This window comes from Pezoporus wallicus, unplaced genomic scaffold (genome assembly GCF_028554395.1).
Source record: "Pezoporus wallicus isolate ANWC-B61680 ecotype Strahan unplaced genomic scaffold, APGP_CSIRO_Pwel_v1 contig_2025, whole genome shotgun sequence".
NCBI classification, from domain to species: Eukaryota; Metazoa; Chordata; class Aves; order Psittaciformes; family Psittacidae; genus Pezoporus; species Pezoporus wallicus.
In genome coordinates, this window is record NW_026640253.1 from 3326869 (window position 1) to 3353846 (window position 26978).

General features: G+C 42.0%; 2 protein-coding genes across 5 annotated transcripts in view; both read right to left on the reverse strand.

The window, feature by feature from the left end:
- RPL27A (ribosomal protein L27a) overlaps window positions 1-26978 on the reverse strand; it is a 231101-nt gene that overhangs the window by 132225 nt on the left and 71898 nt on the right. The window lies entirely within an intron of this gene.
- DENND2B (DENN domain containing 2B) overlaps window positions 1-26978 on the reverse strand; it is a 180504-nt gene that overhangs the window by 126316 nt on the left and 27210 nt on the right. For 3 of the 4 annotated variants that reach the window (XM_057418275.1, XM_057418274.1, XM_057418272.1), the window contains exon 2: window positions 13920-14007. The gene's annotated coding sequence lies outside the window, so the exon portion shown is untranslated. Of the gene's footprint in view, window positions 1-13262; window positions 13490-13919; window positions 14008-26978 lie in introns of those variants that run through there. The other variant, XM_057418273.1, reaches the window with a different exon arrangement.

The window sequence follows — 26978 nt, forward strand, 5'->3', positions numbered from 1 at the left end:
TGAAATTACACCAGCCATCGCGTACAGAATCGTTCTACAGTTACATTTATTAATATGTTAACTATTGGCCAAACTTTCACACGCCAGTAAAAAGCTTTCCTTCTGATAAGTTAACACACATTTTGCCCAGTGTAAAACCACCACTCTGTCTCTTTTGCATGGCATTCTTACTTTTTATATATTTAGTCACCTAATAACATGTACAGTGAGTGGATCAGTCTAGATCCCTTCATGTCTTCAAACTCTCTGACTGTCACTGGGAAATTGCTTTACAGGGTGGATGACATTTTAAAATGAATTCTGCTTTGACTAACGTTGCTGTATAATACCTTCTTAAAACTCAGCTCTGAGTGGCTTTGTGACCAAGGTGAGAAATGTTTTTTAGCAGAGCAGCTATAGCTAGCAGGAGAAGTTTCACCATCTATTTTGGAAGGCAATATGCCAAAAGAACTGTGGTGCATTTTCATTCACCTCTTGGCTACTGCTTCTTCCAGAATTTCTGTCCAAAGACAGCCAAGACCAAGTTCTATGAATCATAGGTTAAATGAGATCTAATTATTCAATTATTTTTAAAGCTTTTCCTTATTTCTTCACAGCCTTACACACCACTTATCCTCCAGGACATTTGTCCTCATGTCTTTCCCACAACTGGAAGTGCAGTCAATTTCTTTCTCATCCATGAACAGCTTCCAGATTGAGAACTGAATACAATATCCCTCATAGACCCTTTGAATATATCCTTTTTTATGTAGGGATAAAGGAAGAAGAAAAATCTGTATAGTCACCTACTCATAGACACAGTTTTCCGAGACCTGATCTGCTGCTTTACGTACATCACAGATCATTCTGTTGTCTGTACAACAGCACTTATCTATTGCCTCTAATCTAAGGGTAAGTTAGCTTCCTCACAAAGACACGTGTCACATTTACCTGAGTATCTAGAATTGTTAATATAGCCTCAGATATGAAACTGCAAATATATGTTCCACTCAGCTATGTTTATGTACGGGAGACTTAGAACTGAACTGTAAAACACAAACTGCTTCAAAAAGTGTGTTAATTGGAAGGTTTTGATGATGGGGAAAAATACAATCTCTCTCAACTGCCATTCTACTGAACAACCCCCTGATTTTATACGGTGCAGATGCTCCGCCCTTACCCTTTTACTCTCTTCACCTTCTTTTTTTTTTTTCCTCCATCTCTTATTGTTTTCTTCTTACTGCTCTTCAGTTTCACAACTGAAGGAATGCTGCTCAAAGCCCCACAACTCCACATGGATTCATTTTGCCTTCACCGAGCCAGGTTCCGCACAGCTCAGAAGGACTTGGTTTCAATTTCTCTTTCCGTCTAAAATGCAAACTGTTTACATTTCTCACTGTACAGAAATGGCTACATAGTTACAGACCTGAAAAGAAAATTTTCTATCCAGAAAAAGTGTATTAAATTCCATGTGACAGATGACTTTAGAAAGCATTTGAAGATACAGTATTTTAGCTCACAGGGAACACAGAGTATGCAAACAGAAACACCTTGCAAAGGTGCTTACGGGATTTGAGTTCTGCTTTCAGGGCACTGAACACGTCAACATTTCTGGAAATCAGTAGGAGCTCAGGGCTTTTGAGAACATTGTTCTCCATCCCCAAAAACACAGTTGAGGAGATTTCCAGGTATCTATTTAGTGGAAATGCCACATACATCAACAAACAAACAAATTGATTTTTATTTCAATGGAATTTCAAACTGCTTCTTACAACTGTAAAATTCTCTTGTGCGATCAAGTGCTCAAATACATCAGAAAACTGACCCTGACACACAGGGCACTTGTGAATTTGAAGAATGGTTTTGCCTCCAAATTGTGTCATCACATTTAGGCTATTCTCTGGCTACTATAGAATATATTCCTACAGGGACTAAGAGGCCTAGCATTACAGCATCAAGAACATGAATTCTCCATCTTACTTCTTGTGAGTCCCACCATATTTGCTTTGGCTGCTACTACATCAGTACAAAGAAAACGTCTCTCATGATAATGTTGTCTGTTTTCTCCCTGTATGATTACTCTCAAAATAATTCAATATTTAATAGTATAATATCAATTTACAATTCCTAACTACCCAGGCAACAGTGATCCCTCAATTCCTAAGGCATATGACTCAGTCACTTATATGGTAATACTGCCTGGGCCTCAAGCTCATTTTTCAGGGGGCAGATTTTAAAGGCACAATAAAAATTCCAAACTAGAATGCAGATAACTAAGAGATGAAGCACTTTTTCACAGTTCTAAGAAGCTGGTTTTCCACTTCCCTGCCTGCACTGCCTTCAGGAATGTGCTGGCTCCAGAAACACAACAGAAATGCAAACTTCCCATTGAGATACAGGATAGACAGATTTTCCAAGTACTACATTTTTAGCCACAGATTTCTGATAGGACTGGGAGAATTGAGCAAATGGATATGCACTGATTCCTTCTTCCTTCCTTTTAACCCAAAGGAGAATTAATGGTTCTTCAAAATCTAAACATATCTTTCGAATACCTACAGCTAGAAAAAAGCAGTATTCCACCCAATTCAATAGCAATGCTTATCAAGCCTGATTTTTATTAACTCAGATATTATTACACCCCCTACCTCAGAAACTTAGATTAGGATTTAGCATACTTAACACTACACAAACAAAAAGAAAAAAAAAATTACAATCTTGAGTAGTTTCTCTTCAAACATTTTGGCAACCTGAGTTTGCTATGACGTTTCCAGTTTCTCACAGTGCCACTGCATCTCAGAAAGGTTCAATGGAAGAGGTAACTTGTTGAGACTGTTACTGGGAGAAGAAAACTTCACCTCCAGTAAACATGACCCAACTAACGCTTCCTTTTGCTGTAGTTTTGTAAAGAATATACAGCGCGATTGGTAATGCTGCATACCACTGCCACCAGCTGCCCTTTAGCTCACAGAGGTTCCGCTTGCAAGGCTCCCCATGGCTGGGTCTGTCTTTGCTCTGGTGACTGCCTCCTCTCTGATGTCTGACTGAAGTCCTGGAAGCCTAGTGTCAGTCAGGCTACCCATGAAGTTCACCCAGTACGAAAGCTGTTTTGAAATCATTTTGATTGACTGTCCTCAAATGATGCCGTTTCTACTTTCAACACCATAGACATAGCAGAATCTTAAACCTTGCAGAGAAATGCTTAAGCATCCCCTTAATCCCTTAAATTCATTAGGCATCTCCTTCCTTTTCTTAATACGTCTTTTTTTCCCTCTATCTCAAAATAGAGAAATGTTTTTGCTTAAAAATGTAAACCAAAAGGTATTTCTTCACAAAATGCCCAGTGAAGCTGAGGTACACAGCACTCTGAGAGCAAGCACATTTCCATTCATTGTCTTTTATTATCTTACTGGCTATACTTGATCAGCCATAAAGATGATCTGTTGCCTCTCTCTGCCATGGCTCCCATGGAAATCAGGACAGTAGACATTTGCCACTAGTACATGTAAAAAAATGTCTTTATGAGGTATATCCTGATTTCTTTTGCTTCAGTTTCCCCTTCTGCACCTAGCAGACACAAGCTATAAAATGGGATTCACATGTTTTATTTGGCAGTTTTGTCTAGAATTTCCAACAATGCTTAAAAAAAGCATTGACTTGATTTATAGCAGTAACCACATAAATAACACTTACATTTATTACTCAGTGGTTTAAAATAAATACATTCACCTATGTTTGTTTCAGTCAAAGTCATTACCTTTGAGTTTGTGATGACACCACTGTGACACCACAAACAACAGTGTACTAGTAAGCAGCTGAAGCATCACCATTTCCTACCTGGGAGAAAATACTGGAAATTACAGGAAATTACAGGGAGTTACCCAGTACTGCCTGTGCACAGGCTTGCTTCAGTCCAATGAGGTGGTCAGTCCCAGGACATAGACTTGAACCAATGCCTTTACTCTCCTGGAAACCTCTATTGGCCAAAGTTAGAATCCCCTAAACAAATGTTCCTACCTGGTTTGGAGATAAAATGCTCCTGGTGAGTTTTACTACTTTGAATCAGCTAATACAGATAGCTGAGGAGAGCAGCAATTCATAAATACATGTTCACACACAGAGCAATTAGCTGAACTGCACAGGAGTGGCGTGTAACACCAGGATTCAGCCTCATGACCTTCTGATACAGAGCCCCGGGGTCTGTAACTTCAGCAAAAAACCACAACTCCATTACCTGCCGGTATGAGCAAAGCTGTGTCCTGTGTGCAGTTCCCTGTAGAGATGGACTGAATGCCTGAAAGCAGATCTGATTCTATCTAGGAAAGGGCAATCATGTTATACTTCACAAAGCTCAGGAGCCCTCCTCATTTTCTCATTTATGTCATATTATCCAATTTAGTCAACTAGCATTTCCCTTCTTTTATGTCCCCTGCATAAGAGGGGCAAATGTATTAAAGACCCTGCTAGATTTCAAGATTGATACATTCCTGACAGAAAAAGCTATTTGCATGTCTATAATTTTATCCTTTTTCCCAATTTCACATATAAACATGATTTGACATACAACATATTATAGATTACCTGCAAGTAACAAACAGTTGCAGATTGAAGTTACTGAACGCTAGAAGATAAAGCAAAGGGAGGCATTAGTTGACTATAAATTAAATGCTCCTGCTTTTCCTTTTTTGTTGTTTTGGGGTTTGTTTGTTGCGTTGTTTTTTTTTTTTGGTTGGGGGGGGGGGTGTGTGTTTTGTGGGTTTGGGTTTTTTTTATTAACTGCAATAGAACAAGGGTGACTGCTTAACCCCACAAGTTCAGCCCCTGCCAAATACCTATCTGAATATCTGTAACCCTTCTGCAAAAAAAAAACATTTGATTCAAGGTGGCCCAAGCCCATCCTGCAACAGTCAGAACACTGGTGCTTCTGCTCCATTCCCCAAAACTTCAGTCTGACCTTTAGAATTTCCTTGCCCACTGAAACAGTAACTAGAACTTCATAACAAATGCAAAAAGGTATTAATTTGTCACTGCTTCAGCCCCATACAGGAGGCACTGCAAATTACAGAGGAACGCAACCAGTTCTAGCTCGCTGGTTCACATACAAAGAGCAGCATCAGTCAGTAACAGAGCTGGAAGAATAATTTTCTGTTCTTATCTGCATGCTTTCCTGACTAAGGCCAGCAGGGGATTTGCTGAGGGATTTGCTAATAAAACACAGCTTTGTCACATTTGTCAGCCCTGAGGCTGCCATGGAAACATAACTGATGTGACAACCATTAATAAGCCACTGTCACAAGGGCAACCTGTTCAAGCCAACAGATTTGCTGCTCCTGTTCAGCAGTAGGCAGCAGCGGAAAAGTCTAGCAGACTCTCAGATCACTCGTTGCCACTAGTGTTGTGGACTGGGGTTTTTGGGGGGCGCATCACGGGTCCATGTTACTGAAAAAATATTTTAATGGCTTGGATGGTCTGCCTTTAAGTCAGACTGTAAGCAGATGTTGAAATAAGTGTTATGCTGAGCCAGAAGTCTGAGTTCTGACTTTTCTCCTCTTCTGCCCACCTTACAGGAAGCAAACCACTCAGCCAGAAGAACAATTACCTTTTAATTAGGTTTTATTTCCTTTTTCACAGATATTCAGCTGCACTTTTCCTGTTCTACATTCTTCTTCCAATCTATTCCTAGCATCTCCCTTTTCTGTGCAAGCACATAAGCAGCCAACTGTTCCCTCTCTGCAAGCAACAGGTTTTTCCTTTTCTCGTGACAAATCCATTTTTAATAGCAAACACTTTAACACTTCCATAAGCCAGCATACCATTTGACACCAATACAGGCAGAAGGAACTCATCCTTCTCAGAACCAGTGGCAGCTCACTTGTGGAGTCTTTCCTGTCACTGTGTCCCCAGGGGAACATGTGACACCAGACCTCAGAAGACAGTAAGTCCATTTGCATTGCTACTGGAGGCAAGGCCATACACCTCATTATGTGTAAATGTCAAAATCACATTACACACCTGATACAACTCAGCAAGAGGCTGATGCATGAGAGAGCTTTGTGTAATGCAGCCTAGTTTTGCACATGGAAATTTTATTGAGGTGGGGAAAGAGGAATACAGCCATTTGTTCAGGATTGCAAGACAACAGGCTGAGGACCAGAGCAGCCACTGAATAACACCTGAAATCTCCACATAAATGACCACTCTGCTCTCAAGTCTGTCATATCCAGAACATGAACTGCATAGATTTTCTAGAAAAATCATGGGAACCTTTAGCATCTTTCCACTGGCTTCATCTTCCTCTCCCTGAGGATCTGGCTATACTTTTAGAACAGGTAGATATACCCACATTATCAAAGCCATCAGTGCTACAGGCACAGGAACTGCACTGGGATCTGCCAACAAGGTGCCTCAGCTGATGATCTCAGGCTGCCTCTTGGACACCCTCTTCTTCCAGATGGTCATAAATCCAGATGGAAAACATTCTGTGCTATTGTAATACACAGCATCAAGTCATGTTTACATTTGTTTTCTACTGTCCATGCATGTCAGCCAATAGTAAATAGAATGCAGCAGGGGTCTCAGCTCTTGATGTGTCTCAGCAGAAAACTGGATAATGTCTCCATAGGAGAGGAAAGAGAATCCTAATGCACATGCCAGATTTGACAGTATATTATGCTATCCACTGAGTCTGACATAGAAGATATTATAAGCCTCTGATAGGGTCCCCTGTACAGACAGCTTGTATAGCAGCCTTCTTATCACACACAAAGAGCTCCAAACCCATAGACATGAAGTGAGCTTTCTAAATGCATTAAGATTCAACTTCTGCTTTCACTCAGTCTTTACACAAAACAAGTCTCATTTATGGGAAGACTTCTGTTGAAACAGGAACCTGGGCTCAAATGCTAGATAGAAAAACTCTCACTCCTCACTCTCATAGTTACAGAGGAGGATGAATGCAGCACATGGCAACAGGCAGGGTCTGTGAGCACCTCAGCTCTGCATGAACTTTGGGACCACCTTCTGCTTGCCTCAACAGCAGCTCCAGCTTGGCTCAAGGGGACAGCTGACCACCCTTGAGGACACAAACTCTCTGAGCTGAAAAACAGTCTTCCTCAATGACTAGGGGGGAGTTTAGATTTTTGCCTTGTGCCCCCCTCTTTGCTCTCCCTTTGCTTCTGTGACCCCTGCCACCCAGAGCAACCCTAGCAGGTGCAGCAACCCAAGCAGGTGCAGAGGCAACAGTGCTATGAAAGCAGATGGCATTTTTACAGTGTCATGGCAGAGGAGACAGAAGACCTAAATGGATCATCTTATGCAGCTCCAGGGAGAGGACTGGCTCTCTGTCTCCACTAAAGCCTCAGATCAGGGAAAGAGAGCTGTGCTTCAGCTGCCCAGGCTGGGAGCAAGGTCATGCTTACCAGTGGCACACAAGGGCAGTGCTTTCCACAGCAAACAAAAGGGGTGGCCAGACAGCATGTCCCGAGGTGATACTGCCCCACTTGCAACCTACTGTCATCTGCTGCTGCTAATAAAAAGAGCATTGAAAAAACAATGTTTTCCCTTAGGTATTCATACATTCCCAAAAGTCATTGTGGTGCATCAAGCACGAATGTAGCAGGGTCAGTACAATGGTGAAATTGTAGTGGACTGTAGTGATAGGACAAGGGGTAACAGGTTAAAACTTAAACAGGGGAAGTTTAGATTGGATATAAGGAGGAAATTCTTTCCTGTTAGGGTGGTGAAGCACTGGAATGGGTTGCCCAGGGAGGCTGTGAATGCTCCATCCCTGGCGGTGTTCAAGGCCAGGTTGAACAGAGCCCTGGGTGACATGGTTTAGTGTGAGGTGTCCCTGCCCATGGCAGGGGGGTTGGAACTAGATGACCTTAAGGTCCTTTCCAACCCTAACTATTCTATGGTTCTATGAAACCCAGTCTGATGCACAGTGGAGCAGCTCTAATCCAGTGCATCAGCTTCCCTCTGAAACCAACTTGACTCTCCAAAATACACACCAGAATGAATCACTTGAAATTATTTTTCAGGTGGGTTTCTGAAGACTGAGCTGCAATATGTCCCCTGCCCTGCAACGTGCTAGGAAACTCCCGAAAGCTCTCCCAGGAACTGCCACAGGCTTAGCTTCTCAGCTTCTCGCCTCCCCCAACACGGGTTTGAACATGTTGACAGCAGAGTGCTATGAAAACGGGTTTGTCCCATACAAATCTTCTGGATAAACAGGATTGTGCTCTACATCAGAGACTTTTCTTTGCAAATTCAGTCAGTACTTTCTTGGCTTGCCACTCTTGACAACTCAGTCATAAAATAGCTCTCTGGAATACACTGTTCAAATTAATCAGCTGCCAGCTATTCTCCTTTTAAAACTAATAATAGAAGGTCTGCATGTGCCTGTGAGAGACTGAAACATGGGAATGCAAATTGTGCAGCTGCAAATATTTCCATACTGCTGCAGCTCTCAAATTGCTTTTTGCTCTCTACAAAGAAGGCATGAAATAGCATTGCAGGGTGCAGATTTTGCACTGTCAAAACTGTCCAACTGTCCTCAGCATGTCCATAATGTGATAAATGCTTAATGATGCCTTTTAACTTTCAAGCATGCTTTAAAGGGAAGAGGGGTGTTCTGGTCATAAAACAACAAGCTCAGCTTGACCAGGAGCACAGATAATTTGATGGCTTATATCCTTTGGATGGCAGCTGTGCAAGGGATGCCAAATTGGTCTCTTGCCATTGACAGAAGTTTTAGCCTCTGATTTATCTTCTTATCATCAAGCTGCAACAGAATGGGAAAAAAGTTCCAAGGAGGGAGCATGGCCTCTTGCAGGATGGGGAAACAGTACTTTTTTGAATAGCCCCTTAGATTACAGCAGTTTGGCTCCAAGTGGGCAGAGAGGATTAAGGTTACATGAGGCTTGAACTAAGACTGAGAGCTGGCACTAGAGGAAAGCCAACTATGGAACACTCCTCTAACTGCTTAGGGGACTCATGTTGTCATGTGAAACTGTGGAACAACCTGGAGGCTCTGTTCATAAAGTGCTCAGGGTGGAAGCATCTTTACAAAGCCCAGTGAAGGAACAAGAGCTGCACCTGCCTCTTCCAGGCCTGTCTGCAGCTAGTACCATCAGGGGACTTTGCCTTTACCAGCAGTACATTCATTTCCAGCCTGAAAAATATTTTTAAAAGCCTCTCAGGCTTTTAAGAGAAAGAAGAAGTTTAAATCCCAGACCGGAAGCCTTAATTATAATGGATTTGTGTGAAAGTTGCCAGATCTCTCCCTGCTCTGTGATTAGGGCTGTGCCAAGAGTCTGTTTTGTGTCACATTAGCAACTGTGTTAAGTTCAGCAAAGTAACTGGGTCAAAGATGCAAAGGCAGAACACAGATCACTGATTAGCACCAATGATAGCCTGCGCTGCAGATCAGAATGACAGTGCAATCATTTCAAGGGTCTTGCTGTAATTAAAGGTAGCTGCAAATATTCAGTGTGAGCTTCTGAGAACAAATTTTTTGCATGTCACATTTTACACTTTGAAAAGTCATTCAGAGTTACCATGACCAGAAAACAACACTAGAGGAAACAACTATGACAACTAACTGTTCATACAGTTGGAATTGAAATTAACTTACAGAAAATAAGGAAATATTTGAGCATCCTCCTGAGCACCTCTTCTAAATATGCAATACCTTTGTTTTCAGTCAATGAATTCCATCTATTGTGAAAATCAGATTACAAATGGAGAATACTGATCTCACGTGCAAGAATTTAATGGTACGTGAGTCCACAGCTGTAATACCAAGTGCCCTGAAGAAAACCCAAGCTTCAAAGAAAAGAGCAGAAACAGAGACAACTACAGTGTTTTTCCAGTCTCTCTCAAACTTTCCCTGAGAGGGAAGAAAAACTGAAGAGACTGGAGTTATTTAAAGAAGGGAGTAAGAGCAGAAATAACTGTTGAATTATAATGTAGTCAGTCCTAGGCTTGTAGGTAGCCCCAGCTCACTTGCAAACAAAGCAGTGTATTTCCAAGTAATAAAGACAAACATGTCAACAAAGCAATTGACCTGGAACTCACAGCAACAGGCAACACTGAAACATACACTATCAACCTATGGATAGAGGGAGTACAAGCAGTTATACAAAATATGATCTTATGCAAGATAAAACAAGCAGTTAAAACACTGTAACTCAGAATACAAAAATTACTCATTAGATAAGAGTCATGGAATCATAGAATAATTGGCATTGGAAAGGACCTTAAGATCATCTAGTTCCAACTCCCCTGCCATGGCCAGGAACACCACACACTAAACCATGTCATCCAAGACTCCATTCAACCTGGCTTTGAATACTGACAGGGATGGAGCAGCCACAACTTCTTTCAGCAACCTGTGCCAGTGGCTCACCACACTCACAGTAAAGAACTTCAAATCAAGGAGAGAGAACAAAAGGAGATTTCTACTATGCCTTTTCACTTTCATTCTAAGTGCAATGAGACAAGGCCAAACTAATCCTATCAAAAAAAACACATTAATCTCTTTAAAAAACTCACAACCACTGACTATCCCCAGATACGATGCAGGCATACAGCCACTGTCAGAAATATGCAGGGGACCAACAAGGAGATTTGTGTCAGGACAACAACATAAAGCAACTCTGTGAGATACAGAAATGAATGCACTTATAAAGTGACAGCTACAGCAGGCTGAAAATACTGAGCATAGGACCTGTCCACAGGAGCTGTGTGGAGCACAGAGCCACTACAACTGCACACACTACTGCGAGAGCTCCACATGCATTACCAGGTTTAGCAGCAGCTTTCTGGAATTGCTTACTCCCTTAATGGATCAAGAAACAATGTGCCAATGCCTGTGTGCTGCTGCTTAACTTTATGCCCAACCATAGTAAGTCAGCTATAAGATATCTTGTTATGAATGCAGTTATAAATATATTATGATTTATTGCTTTTATCTATCTATTTCCTAATGGTGAGGCATACATAGTATATAACACGTGAAACCTTCATTTGAAATTCATTCCAAATTCATTAATTCATAATGCCAGGACATATGGAAATTATACTAAAGAACTATGCAAATGATGCCTTGTAGCACTTTTCAAAGTAATGGGTAAATACTGCAACGCAGACCATTAAAGAAAACGCCATTCAGCCAGGAACACTGAGACAGAAGTCACCAAGCTTCCCACTGCACCGCAACACTCAACAGATAAACGGCTAAAGGCAACTGTTGCCATTGGGATGCCCAATTTGCAACACCTGGCAGAGGCTTCTCAGGCTTCTCATGCTGACATCTGTAAAATGCAAGCACTAAAAAGTTATGATTTTGAAAATCATGATCTTTGTCTCAGAAATTTCAAGGACAAATAACATTTTCCCACAAATGAGCCTTAAACTTGGGTAATCGTCACAGTGTTCTTCCTTACAGAGGGGGATAGTTTGAATTAAAATGCCAGCTTCACAGATCTTCATTTCTAGTAAAAAATGGCACAAGGATATCTTATTAAACTGCTCCAAACTGTTAAATGGATTAAGTATTATTTTTCCTGTCACTTAACCAAGTTATTAATTGATTGTGAAGAACAGTATCTTATTCATAGGATCAAGTTGGTCAAATCTTGTAGGCAAGAGGGGGACACACAAAGTTAGACTGTGCTGACCAGCCCTCAGTTCTCAGATGACAGCTGACAGTTTTGTACGCAGGTTGTACAAAGACTGCCTGCTCCAGGACAGCCTGCTTCTCCCTCATGAGTGCTCTATGGCAGATCACAGCGATAACAGTGTTTTCCGCCCGAAGTCTTCCTGGAACTCCTCCCTGAAGCATAGCCAATACTGCCCTTTAATCAAGGAACAATTTGCACACACAGACACACACTCATAAACAACGGCCATTTGCAAGAAATGGAGGTGGAATAGAAGGATCTGACTTCCATTCACCGCACTCTCTCCCCCTCCTAGGACGATTTTAGGAGAAAGCAAAAATAAGCTTCACCACTATCTCCAGCATGTGTCAGCAGCCACGCTGAAGCCAGTCAGCAGCGCCCGGCATTGTTTGGAGGAACACAAAAGACCTTCTGTTTGGAAAGTTCAAGAAAGAAAGCAGAGAGCCTGTGGCCTGGTCCTGCAGTCAACAGACTGAAACAGAGGTTCTCAGGCAGAGGCTGATCTGAAGCCTTTTGAAGTTGATGGGAGAGCTCCCATGGACTCCAGCAAGCTTTGGATCATGTCTGAAACACACACAAGTGAACAAAGCATCCCAAAAGCAGAAATGAGCATTTGCTAGAGAGGAGTTTAAACAGCATAGGGGTTAACTAATCTTTTCATCATGGTTATTGGTACAGTGGATTTTTGTGATGTTCAAGGAGGCAGGATTGTATGTATTTTCTACATCTTTTCATTATGACATAGCAGTTGTACATTAATACCTTGTAATTTTTCAGCTTAAAATACTATGCATGCTACCCTAATGGTGAGCATTGAATACAGCAGTTAGCAAATGTCTCCAAGGAAAGAGGGAGGGGGAAAAAGACCATTCCAAACTGCTGAAATTATTACTTTTCTGCTTTCTTCCCATTCCCTCTCCCAAAAAGGCTGGTTTAAAGCTACGAAAAACACAGTCCAGGACTGAAAACCTTATTAAGAAAAATGTTGCCAGCAACATCTATTCATAAGCAGCTGTTTGAGACAGAGCCCAACCCAGAAGAAACTCTAGCAGCACATTCTCCAAACAATTGCTAAAGGATCCCTAAGTGCATGGAGGTTCCAAATCCTCTACTTAATTATTGTGCAGTTAATTTCCTCATTAAAGATGCATATAGGGATAACCAAGAAGAAAGAAGAGTCTTCTGAACTCTGTAAAACTTCCATAATTATTTTCTTCTAGATAGAAGCAATTGTTGCAGTGCTTTTAAAGTTTGGTGCTAAGTCCTAAATGTCATTTTCTGGGAATTAATGTTAGAAACTTCCTTTAAGACTACCAAAACCAACAAAGCCAAATAACATTTCTTGCAGGCTTTGCACAAGATTCAACAAAGAGCCAAAGGGATTTTTATTATTTTTTTTTTCCTTCAAAAATGCAGGATGTTTCCTCTTTCCCTAGTTAATAGAATCCAACTGTTGCCGCATGACATCATTCGCAAGAGCTAGGGAATCCAAGCTCAGCTCGCTCAGGCACTCGGCTGTGAGTAAACACCACGGAAAGAAGAAAAAAACCAACAAACTTTAAAATGGGAGGAAACAACATTAAAGGCAATTTTTGTTACCTGAAATTTGGAGCACTTCTCCTTCCACTCCATTCTCAGATTTGTACTTCCCAGACAAAACTCTGCCTTACTACGTGAGGCAATCAGAAAACCAGTCGTTTAGCGTCTAATACCTGCTGTGCTTCCCACAACTCCTTCATATGACCTTTCGCAGCATTGACTCCAACTAATATGATTGCAGGGAACACAGACTGGCCAGGCCAGTTGTCATGGCGATATCTTTCTCTCTCTCTCTTTCCATGCGCGCGCGCATACACACACAGATTTAAACAATTCCGGGAGGCATCCACAAAACAGCATGCCTTTTCATCAGCTAAGTTTTTGAAGCATTCCTCCCCTCCCCCAAGCCCTCCCCAGAGTCAGCCCAGGAAGCTGAGCTTTGGTCAGGAATCGATTGTTGAAATTAGAGATATTGCCTTTTTTAAAAAAGAAAACCACCACAGAACTTGTACTTTCCTCCCCCCACCCCAGGAAGGAAAACAGAGACTTTCACTTGCCAAAGCTTTGAACTAAAAGCAAATCTATTGCATTCAAACCTGCGGGCTATTTGTCTTCACCCGACTTGTTATGAATTTGATATCTGAAAGTACTAAGGCTTTGCTGAAATACAGCCATGCAGATTACAAGAAACGCTGCTGGCACGGCCTGACTGCTTACCTCGCTGTTCTCCCAGTACCAGCCAGTGACTTAATTAGTACAGGTATTCATTGTGGTCATGCAGGACTTCCTGTACTCTTTCATGTTTCTGTAATTAAGAAGAAAAATACACAGGTCAGGAACACGTAACTCAAACAGACACCACCGCCCCCCCACCCCCAACCCCCTCCTCTATTTAGCAAGAAAACATAGATACATTTGGAAGTTTTCTCATACTGACTATACATTTACATGCCTCTAACCCAAAACCTAGTATCTCCCAGTTAAAGGGGAAACCCGTTTCAATGACGTCTGTGAATACAAGGACTGATTGATTTACCATATTCACTTGCACCATGGTTGCAAAACAAAACTTACTCCAAACATAAATAAAGACAGACAACATTTTTTCCTTGACAAAAAAAAAAAAATCTAAATTAATCCCCAGTAACATCACATAGGGAAGCCTGGACTGATAAATCCAGAGAACAGAAAATACTTTCAAAAAAAGAAAGAACATCTAGTAAGGAAATTCAGTAAAAAGCATCTGGACTCAGAGGAACAGCACTGTGCCCAAAGATTTTACACTTTGAGAAACAGCTGGGAGACTCACACCTTAGAGGATTTAACCAGAGTCAGTCATTCAAAGTTTTAAAACTTCATAAAAGATACTAAAGGGACAGCATGACTGGTTTCTGCAAGGAGTAGTGTAAGCAACAGTCCCTCTAGTGGGCATGAAATTGCAAAGCTGACTATGCCATACCAAGCAGGAAATAAAGTTCTTTTTCCTCTATCAACCGCTTCATTATGCTGTTATGATATTTCACCCCTGCATTAAAAACCTAACATAAAATTAGCATATGCAGCCCTTTATAGGTTATTTAAGGAGCTGAACACAGAAAATGTGTATGTACATTACATAACACAGATAGGTTTATACATGAGGAAATACAAAAGAGCTCCAACATATCACTCTTCTGGTTGTGATTGTAACGTGATAGAAAAAGTGAGATTAAAAAAATAGAAACTAGACAGTGAGATGGCAGAGATGTCTTACAGGAGCATCTGTGTCTCCATATAGCTATTATAAGGTATAAACTACACTGGAGCATATTATTGACTGAAAACTCCACACATACATGAGGTGTGCTTTACAGCTACCAAAAAGTGCATGCAGACTATTCACAGGTAGATGAATCTAAAAAGACAGCTACTCCAGCTGCCAAGAATCCAGAAGATGCTGAAATGTCATCACATGAAAGTTTTTCTAGACATGAAACCAGCACATGCTAAGCTTGCAAGTTCATGCCAAGTTCCCTTAAGAATGCACCAGTGAAATCCAGCAGAACCAAAGATGCCAAATATATGAATTTATGATACGTTTTTGTCTTGAAAAGTTTCCTATGGTGTACGACTTAGTTAAACGCATCACGTGTTACAAGTGAGCACAGTTTCAGCAGTGTAACTGGGGAAAAGGGAGATGCGTAGCTCCTCCCAAGAGAGGAATGTTTTATGCTATATCACCTCAAACGAAGTGCTCAAAGATATGGAAGTAATAAAAAAAATAACAACCTAACAACCTAGGAACTGATCAACAGACAGGTGAAATAGCTGATCAGCCTCAGATTTTTCCATAGACACCGTTACTGGTAGCATGTACTGAATGTCTGCGTCACATCCCACTCCAGTTTATCACAAAGCTCTGTAGCACTTCATTAGGTGACCACATCCGCATATATGGCAAGGATCTCTGGGGAGCATGCAAGCTAGCGTTTATAAACAATCGAAAATACTCATTGCATTACATATATACTCAGTTACAGTTTAAAGTTCCAAACAAAACAAATGAAGTCATTAAAATATATTACACATGCACATATATGTAGGTACAAAGCACAGTAGTAAAGCTATGGCCCAAGCTTTGGTCCTGGGCAGGTTACTATCACAGAAGACCCCAGACAAGCACATTTCTATTCTAAGTCTCATGAATACACTCCTAATCAATTCCTTGCCAAAGGTGAAACACTCTGCTCAGATTGGCCCAGTGAAACAAGAACCATTCCCACTTTTTTCTCACTGGGCTTTTCCATAAGCACATCAACACCTCAGAACAAAACTTAGGATCAGGACGGAGTTTGGAATCATAAACAGAGGACATGATGAACAGCTGGTATTATGTTAATTACAGTGTCATGGCCTTACTACCATCAAAAAACGTTGGAATACATATCCTCATGCCCTCCAGGAGACAGACAATCCATTACTCACACATGGCTGATGTTTAGTTTCCTATTTCCAATACACTTCTCATTTCTGACTGGTTGAACACACTCCTTCCTATGCTCTGCAGTCACAAGTGCTGGATGCAGAAGCCATATGACGCATGCAGGAGTAGGCATGCACTGCAAAGGGTGAGGGTGCAGTGAGAGTCCTTGCTCAGGCACACCTGGCATCTGCCCTTGAGACTGTAAAGTGAAATATGAGCCACTCTCAACACAAGCTGCTTGCTCCAAAATTCTTCACAGGATGCTTTCCAAATCAAGCAGCCACCATCAGCAACAAGAGAGGAAACAAAAAATCAGATTTGCTCCTAGCTGGCTCATGAAATTTTATCACTTTCAGTAGGTGAGAACACAACATCAGCTTTGGGATTTAAAAAGACAAAACCAGACATGAGGTACACACTAAGCTACTCACAACAAAAGCAGAAATCTCTGATGGGTGTAAACAGAGATTAACCACTGCACCAACTTGAGTAACATTTTCCTTTGCATTTTTTTTTAAGATAAAATCAAGTTACACACACAAATACTCTTATAAAATTCTTCACTATGGGGGTGGTGGGGCACTGGCACAGGTTGCCCAGAAAAGTTGTGGCTGCCCCATCCCTGGCAGTGTTTAAGGCCAGGTTGGATGGGGCTTTGAGCAACCTGCTGTACTGGAAGTGTCCTTGCTCTTGGCAGGGGGATGGAAAATAGATGATCATTAAAGGTCCCTTCCAACCCAAACCATGATTCTATGAAAATTATTTACAATTTTTCCCCTCCTCAAATAACTTTCTGCCCTTCAGAAGGGCTTCACGCCTTTCTCATAGATAACCTCCTTATTTCTCTTCCTCTTGCGTCATCTCTGCACCACAGTTACTGACCATCTTTCCAGTGACCTCAACAGATACCTGTCTGTTTGAACTTAGATAATTCAAGACTGAACAGCAAAAAGTGAAGGTTGAGTACCCTGTCCCAGTATGTTTTTAACCCAATACCATGGCAAAGCAAGTGCCTGCAGTTCCTACTGATCTCACTGGGAGAGGCAAAGCTATGCAGCAGCACTTCCTCGTCACCAGTCCATGACTTGCAGAGGTATGGAAATAAGGGAAAAGGCTCCAACCAGCTCATAACAGAAAACATGCCTGCACAAACCTGTGCTCTTTGCATTTGATTTAGAGGCCCAGCACTCCATACATAGGTGCATTCTGTGGGTGGGACAAGACGATGACATCCAGGACAGCAGCCACCATACTCTTTGAAGCAGTCCCATGAAGGCTACCAAGTTCTTTGAATTAACAGTGCACGGCACTGGCCTTTATTCTTAACACTCCTACATACCGCGTAAGAGCACAGCAATAAATCAAGTGGCACAAGAGAACACCTCAGGTCCCAAAAGCATCATTCTACTGAAGGGAATAAAACTTCCACCAACTTCAGTAGCACATTAACTTCGATTTTGCATCATGTTTTACTAGAACTGTACTTACTAGGACATAGTAATTAGCACTAAAGTATATCACAGCCCTGAAAACCACAGCAAAGGAGTTGACCCAATATATAACCCCCCCCCGCCAGTTGCAATGAGACTGCCCAGGTGTAGATTTAAGATCAGTCACCTATGAACTTGTTTTCTTCCCCCATTTCAGCATCAGATCCATTACTCACAGTATTTCCACAACTCTCTCTTCTAGCAGGAGAATTAAACATTTCCATGACCTGTTTAATAGCCCAATGAGGATCATGTTCGAAGCACTGCACTGATTTTACTAACCAGGAAAAAAAAAAAGTGTGTGTATATATATATATACACACACACACACACACACACTCTATGTATATAGGAAATGACTAACCATAGCTGTGTACTCTTTGTGTTGCTGCCAATCCCTTTATGGCCCAATATCCTATTTCAGTTTAATCTCATTCTGCAAATGAAAGCCTGCCATACTTGGGTCTGACCCTGACATCTCAACTGGGTGCAAGACAGCAATCTGCAAAAGTTGCTAAGTGAGTCAATGAAACTAAGAGTATATCTGTACCTGGGGGGTCTTGACAAGAAACTGACACACATTCAACTCCTGTGCAAACACTCATTCAGAAATAAAGTGGCTTAAATTTGTGGCTATTATTGGTTTAGGCCCTGATTCAGCAAAGCACTTAAACATTGACTTCAAAAGAACTTAAAAGTATGCCAAACGTGCTAGAATATTTTACCAAAGTGGTGCTTTAGTAATGTTGTATGTTTCAGAAGAGAGAGATTGAAAGAGTTTTTATTTGGCAATTAAATCTTTAAGACATTGTTTGGTGATACAACCGGGACACGGTCCCCATGCTAAACCTACTAATGAGGCTGAAAATCTGCTGAGCAATAAGATGAATAATTCCTTAATAAAACAACTTCAAACCTGAACGGTATGGAATTAACTCATGTAAATGTCTGGTTTGAGAATTATCCATTCCTATGGTCTGATTCATGACAGGAGACACATATTAGAGCTCACCCTGCTAGGAAAATGGTGCAAAGCCAAACCAGCCATACAAACAGGCTCTGGGCCCAGGCAGCCAATTCAGCCAGCCCTCAACATCCCAGAGCTGCAAACTGTGTCAGATGGCACCAGTCCAAGGCACAAGCCAAGCCATAGGGGTAACCAAAAGGTGGGAACCTCATGTAAATTAGTCTTTCTGCTTCTTAATTCTCCAGAGCCAGCCCTGTCTGCAACCCATCTGCGCTCCAGTCAACACCCTTCCTGTGCATGGCTGTGCTGTATCCCAGGCATGCCTGAATAGGAAAGACAGGAAGCTGTAGAACCAAAACTGGTGGAGGGGAGAAGCCCCAAGGGGGGGACTATTTGTCCTGCCTGGACAAAACAAGAAAGTTTTGCCCTTTATAGGTTTAGTCTCTTCCTATACCTTTTTTTTTTACTACATGTATCCCCATCAAGTGTGGATTTATGTTCCCAGAAATGGGGCAGATGAGACAAGCAGGCTTTCTCTCTGGGAGGTAGCCATATCAGGAGAGATGTCAGTGAGTTGTTTGAAATTCCACAGGAATTCCACAGGAATTGACCTTATGTAAATGTGAGATACCTCAGTCTGTCTTAGTTCACTACTGTTTCTTTTAAGTAAAAGCCAAAGAACAAGTTTCTGCTGCCCTCATTCACAGTACACATCCTGCGACACAAGATGCTACACATGGGACTAGAAGGCAACTTAAAAAACAGATCCCCTCACACCTGGAATTGCAATGCAAGCAGGACTCACAAGAATAGCTCTGGGAGGACTAAACCTGACCAACTGCTGCAAAGCTTTGACAATAGGGACTGAGGGGCAGAATCCTTCTCAGAGCACATGAATGATGGGAATACAGATCTTTTAAGCAAACCCCCACCTGAAGAGACAGTTTTCAAATTGCTGGCAAGGTAACCCTTCCTGTACTTGCTTTCAGGTCATGGGACAAAGATGCTGCTGCTGTCAGGAGCTATCTCTATTGTTACACTGGCTCTCCAGAGCTAATAAAGGTAGAAGGATCTCTTAGCAAAGCAGCAGACACAAGAACAGGTATATTCAATAATGCAGTCCTGGTTTCTGAAGCAGAACATGGGGGTTGGTTTTACCCCCCTGCAAAATAGCTTTTCACTTAAACTCAAAATGGAAAAGAAGAGGGCCTAAGGCTGAGCATCCAGTACAGTATCACTTTGTTTATATGAGCAAAACCACAACCAACAGCACTGAGCACTCTCTGAACTTCTAAATAAAGAAATAAATAATGACAACATGTTTTGTGATTCCTTTTGGTCTTCAGCTATGAAAGTTTACAGGAAGTTTATGCTACCCCCTTCTGACATGATAGATCTTATCTTCCAAGGACTGCTAGCCAAGAGACTAAGAAGAAAGTGTCAGCCTGATGTTCCTTTGGACAAAAAGCAGTGACTTATCTGTGCGCTAACTTCTGCAGTTGGCTCCCTTTATTTTAGTCATGACTTGAACCTCTAAGTTGGCCTGGAGACCCCACAAACTGCTGCTAATATGCTGAGTGATTGCTGTAAGCCCTGCTTAGCATCTCTGGGGAGGAAGGGTATTGCAAACACTAGCCCAGGACTACTCCCATCACCCACACCCCATCAAAATCAAAGCCAGCAACAGCATGTGTTTTCTTATGCATATAACAAGTTTGTCTTTCATGTTGTCATAACCATTACAGCAGGCAGATTTTCCAAGCAGCAGACAATAAAGCTATTTTCTTCTCTATTTTGGATAGAACAGATAAATAAAATATTGCTTTAAATATGCGCAGCTCTTTTCAGTCTTTCATTCATAGCCCTCAGTGTGCTCTGCAAAGCTGGGTAAATGCCATTCCTGTGTGGCTGCTTGGAAAAAGCAGTTAAGTGGCCATGGGCATGAGGCTGCACAGAGGCCCTCAGAAACAGTGTGATCAACTGGGTTTGGAGCACCATGCTCTGCTGCCTCCCCTGAGATCACAGTTAGGACCTGGAAGGTGGCTGGGGTCAGCTGAACTCCAAGGGACACGGGAAACAGCTGAAATTAAGCTTTCCTTCTAGCCAATTTCCAGTGCCATGGAGGAAATGAAAGTTAGTGACAGCAAAGTGAGTAGGATGAGCTTCTGCAAAACAAAAGAAATCCAAAACCAGACCACGAAGAGAGCTCAAAACCATTTTGTGAGCCCTGTGTTAGTTTCTCAGTACCTCAGTGCTTCCTGGGTTTAGCAATGGAGTGTGGTTCAGCGATGCCCAAATGAGCCACACCCATGATAACTGCAGAACTGGAAGCAGCACGGCCCCAGCAGCATCCAGTGTTCAAGCAGTGCTTGAACTAATGCAGCTGTATTTCTGAGGGAATGTTGTCATGCCTCCACACAGTGCCCCACTCCACTGCAGGGCTGTGCAGACCTCCCGGAGTCAGCTACAGGGCTCTTTGTGCAGAGCTCCATTGTGAGACACAGACATCCCCTGAGCAACATACTGCAGACCACAGAGGAAGCCAGTCCCAGTGCTGGGAATTCAGTGCTGGAGCTCCAGATGAATGCCTTAAAAGCAAGGTCATTCCTCTTTCTTTGGTTCTGTGTACTCTTCTGTACAAAGCTGGATGAAGCCTCTGAAAACAGCCCCACTTTCAAGGAAGGACTCTTCCAATACCCTCTTTTAGGCTGCTGGGGAATCACACACTTACCTGTCTCCTCTTCACCACTATGAGTAGAGGCTATTACTTAAGAAGAAATAAAAAAAAAAAAGAAAGAAAAAAATAAAAAAGGTACAGTCTGCTTTACTCTCATCAAAAGAGATGTCTCAGAGATAAGATTTTGCCTCTTGCCATGAAAAAGCATAATTTATTTTAATTAAAGTGTTTCCCATCTTAGAGACAAAAGAAAAGCAAGAATCAACAACTTTTTTACATCAAACTGAAAAGGGCGGAACTTGGGAAAGTACCAGTGGTTTTCTTCCAAGTCTGGGAAAACTATACAACTTATATAGGCCAGGACACTGCTACAGATATTTTTCCTTTAAAACACTGGATAAGGTCCATGTAGTCACATGACATTCCCCATTGCTATGTACATTGCTTTAAGGGGATGGACAACTCACACCCTGGAACTGCTGCTGCTTGCTGTTCATTCCATGAAAATGGTGAAATCCCACAACACAGGCCAAGTGTTTGCCATTTAGTGTGCAAAGACCACACACCACAAAGTCTGCAAAAGACCTTGCAGCCAGTGAAGGAGTGCTAGCCAAAGCTCTGCTAAAAGTCTTGATTTCTAGCTAACCCCTAACCTGGCTTGCAACAGCATGTGCACTGAACACTGCACTAACCTCTCTGTCTAAACACCACAGTGGGACCACACTTCTACAGGCACTGGCCATTCACAATTTATCACAGAATCATGGAATGGTTTGGGTTGGAAGGGACCTTAAAGATCATCTGGTTCCAATCCCCCTTCCGTGGGCAGGGACACCTTCCACTAGAGCAGGTTGCTCAAAGCCCCATCCAACCTGGTCTTGAACACTGCCAGGGATGGGGTCGAGATTTAAATATGTACTTTATGGCTGTTACCCTTGCAATTGGGGGTGTGTATGTTCACTGCAAACACAAGTTGGTGCCTACAATGCTGGAAGCAGATCGTGGAAAGTCTGAACTATAAGATTCAAATCATTAGAAGCATGCATCACAACTTGCTTTGGGGAAAATTCCCCATTCAAGATCAGACATGCTGATTATGGCTCCAGTTTTCTGATTTCCTGACGTGTGAAAGTCCCATCAGTAAACATGAGAGCTCTGTGCTTACTGAAAGCATAAAGCAACACTCTCAGTTTGCCAGAAAAAGCTGAAAGAGCTTTTTTTTCTGCATATGCATAGGGTTGAAACCCTCTACTCTGCTTCCTGCACAGTGTGGAGGGACCTAAAAAGGAGTCAGAAGAATCAAATGTTGCTCTTGATTTTGACACCACTCAGTTCTATGACCCTGGATAGCTTTCTTTGCCTAGTAACACAATACCTGTTTGGCTTTCTGAAGCACTTGAAAATCAGAAGCAAACAGAATTGGAATGATGCAGTAAGTTGCAGTCTCTCCATAAATTTCAAGGAATGTGTATCTTTGATCATGTTACACAATTTTGTACATTGATCAACCTCCAACGCTGTTTCCAGTTTCTTAACCTGCTTCACATTTATGCATTTTTGATACTCACTCCAGCCTAAAAAAGGCTAAACATGAACAGGGTTACTTCATCATTCCTACCACCAAAATAAGAAACTTTCCTCACAATTTACACAGTCCCAGAGCTCAAGTGCAAATGCAACCCTGAGCCAGTGAAATATTTAGAGGCTGATTTTTCCTGCCTGCATATGATGAAGTCAGAACTTTGGACAATTTTTCTTAGACAGATTTTGTATCTCGTCACATTCTAAAATATTAGATATTTGCCCTGCAAGATTAAAAAAAATAATAATAATTAAAAAAACTATGTTGGGGCATTTTTAAAATCCTCTTCATCCAGCTGTGTTCAAAATAAGCTGCACTGCACCTGTCTTGCAAGAACCTCCACAATGGTTAAAAATCCCATACAAAATGTTGTGGTTTATCACTAGTTTCATCTCTGGTTTACCAGGGTATGACCTGGGGCAAATTTTAGCAATTCTAATACCTCACCTCCTCTGGAGTAGCTCCCAAGTGTAATTCACACGGCCTGCGAACCAACTGTAAAGTAAAACAGGAGTTTGCAACCCTAGTTCCTAGACATCTAAGACACTTAGGGAAAGCCAACAGACCAGCACAATAGAAAGCTTTCTGTTACATTTTACATCCATTTGGAATGCCACTTCCATACTTTAGGAAATACAACCCTCCCCTGCAATACAGCAGGAGCCACAGGTAACTGAAGCAGCTTTCTGCTTTCTGTCTTTCTAAAGAGCCAATAATAACTGAATCCATTAGAAATACTATTAGAATAAACTTATTAAACTTCATGAGTTGGCCACAGACTGCTGGAAGTAAAGCATTACTGCATTAAGAAAGAGACTGACTATACCTCTTTTAATTTAACCACATTCCCACTACTAAGCCCATTTAGGAGGCTGTATTAATATAATCCTCAGAGACATTTTCACTATACAATTTTAAAATCACAAGCTGGGCTACGGAATGCAAAAGAAATGTCATGCGCTGTCATCCACACATGGAGAGAATGAGAGTCACCTGCTTGAACGCTGTCTCCTGGATAAAAGAGCAAGCCCGTTAACAGGGGACGGTGATAAAAAAAAACCATAAGCAACACAGTGCATCTCTAAAAGGCAAAACAACAACAGGCATGTGAGATGGACAGTGGAGCAGACCACTATGACTCACAGGCTGTAAGTCTAGTCAGTGAAAAATCTGGCAGAAGTGTGCTGTTTGACTGTGTCTGTACATTACCGAGAGATTTATAGCTGCTTATTAAATCATCTGTTCCTGTTAAAACCAAAGTAACTGTATATGTTTCACTGGATTTTACATCTGCTAGAAAGACCCATTAACCATTAATACTAACCAGAGTTTTTCTATCGGGTGAGCCATTTAAAAGGTTTAAGACATTACTTGTGACAGGAAGTAAAATCTACACAAGGGACAATGGGCTGCAGGGAGATCTGAAACCTGCTGCATCAGGATGGGTGTCCCTTATTGGCATCTCTGGCCTGCCTGGCTAATCTTCAAGACCAGATTGGTCTTTCAAGTGACAAATAGTTTCTGCACAGGAAAGAAAAGAAACGGTACTTTCTACAGAGGAAAGTTCTGTTGAGGAAATAGTTATGTCTTCAAGAAAATGACTGCTGTGGCTTAAGACAGGGCTTGTGGGGCAGGTTCGTGCAGTGTGGTGACACACAGGCACATGCTGGTGCGAGAGGACCTGTCAAACTGTGAGGAGAGGGCGGTAGCACTGACTAATTAACTTCTTTCATCACATAAATTGCTAAGGTCAGGAGCTAGAGGTAGCACTACAGTTTCATCTCAAAATCCAAGAGGAAAAGGAGCTGTACATGGCCCTGCTCAGAAAATGAAGACTGCTGCTTCAGCTCTGGTTAGTTCACAAAAGAGGGAGAGAGAAGGATGTGTAGGCCTGTCATTTCAATCCACCCCACCGAGCTAAGCAAGATATTTAGTTATCTCAAAACACTCCTTAGAGCATCTCCATCCCTACCCTTTGCATGCATTACCCACTGAAAAAAAAACCTGCACAAACAAAGAACGTTGCTTCTCCCATCTCCCCTCCCCTCTTACTTTTTTGTTCTGTTTTCACCCTTGGGCACATCCACAGCTCAGCTCTAAGAGATAGTCATCTCTCGGTGGCAATATACAAAGGTGTTATTAAATAAGAAGCCATTTGCTGAGGCTTATACAGGCTGAATGTCCTGAACTCCCAGAAGGCATGAAAGTTTTACACATTTTGAATTAACTCCTTAAAAGTAAACGAAGACCCAGGCATATTTGCCTAACATCTGAGAATGCAGGAATACTGTATCCCTGACTACTTCAGTGCTGACACTGGAACAGAGACATACATTAAAAACACAGAAAATGCCCTTCTTGGTCAGAGCAGCAGAGCATCTAGCTCAATACTCTGCCTTCAGAGGCAGTGAAAGGCAATGCTAGTCAGGGCAAGCCCAGAAACCTAACTGCTTTCTGGCCATTTTTCTTTGTCCGAGACTGCAGGCTATGGGCAAGCAGAGCTGAAAAAGCAGCGAGATTTGCAACATTCTGCTAACAGTGCATTTGCTACTCTTGTATCAGTGAAATCCTGTTACGCCTGTAAAGCGAAACATGACAGAGAGCCATGTCTGAACTGCCATACTTAGCTGAAAAGTCAGCAGCTTGGGCATTTGAGAGCGTAACAGAACCAAGACCCACACCAGATCACACACAGAGGATGCCCAAAGCATGTAAAAGAGGGAGCTGAGCACCACCATGCCTGTGGGTGCAGCTGTGGCAGATTTACCAGCGCACAATGGATGGGAGGGGACAAGAAGGGATGGATTGCGTAGCACATTTCTCTTTCATGTTTTTGAATTGATGCCTTGTAAAAGTCAATTTGCTAAAAAACATGACAAGATAATGGTAGATCCTACTGAATCTGCACAGCTACACTGTGCCAAACTGATTTCTGCAGTAAATCATGTGCAATCCCAAAACACAAAGGCAGGGTTGTACAATTCTGTGAACTTGTTAAGAGTGTACATTTATTTTTGCCAAAAATGACAAAATGTCTGTCAATCTTCAGATTCTTTTTCCTGTTTATTATCTGTGCATTGAATCACCTTCATTTTAGCATGCTGAATCAATACAGAAGGAACAAACACAATGAACCTCATCTCCCAGCAAGCCATATGAGTTATCATAGCTATGCTCGACAGGTTAGAGTCAGTCTCCTACCCTGCAGCTGCACAGACCCCAACCATCACCAGCTTCCCACCCTTCACAGTAATTAATTTTCTGGGATGTCAGCTGGTCATTGATTTTGTGTTATTCCTCTTAAAAAACACTATAAAACAACATAGGGAGTATAATTATGGCAATATCACACTCAGCACAGGAATACCACACCTCAGCCCATTCAGGGTGAGACACAGTGTGACAAAGACATGTCATCCCTGCAGCAGACTGCTTAACAACCTTTCGACTAGTCACATGTTGAAAGTCTCAGATGGTGGCATGGGAAATCAAGAGTGTTATTCAATCCTGAATAATCATCTTCATTATCTTTTGATTTTGCTCTACTTCTGTAACTGGAGGCAGCTATGCTAGTTAACATAACTTGCTTTGTGTCGACTTCGTCTCCTGTGTCATGCACATAGCAACACTGGAACTCACAATCAGTGAACTTGGAGCAAAGATGAATCTGAGCTGACTCATTCCAGATAAACCCCACCACATCAGTAGATGTCTGTCACCCACCCACCCCTCCCCAGTGATCCAGCCACATATGTGTGAGTTTAGCACTGACAGGGAGGAGGAGTGATCACTGTATGTCACAGGGAGCACATAAACATCACTGCCCACTCTCACCAAAGGAAACGCCACATGAAAACAGCTGTGAGAACTACAGCAGCCTTCCAGGCCAGCACAGAACCCAAGTCAGCCCTTAGACAAGCTGCTGAAGTCAATGCTTAGCTTTCAAGCACATGCTCAAGTATTTGGCTGAACTGGGACCATTTTCAAGTGTGGGATGCAGAATCCCACTCAATGGTTGTTCCAATGACAGACTACAAAAGTATTCTGGATATATAAAAATGCAGTAATTTATGGAGTGCATTCTGCCTTAACCAGAAC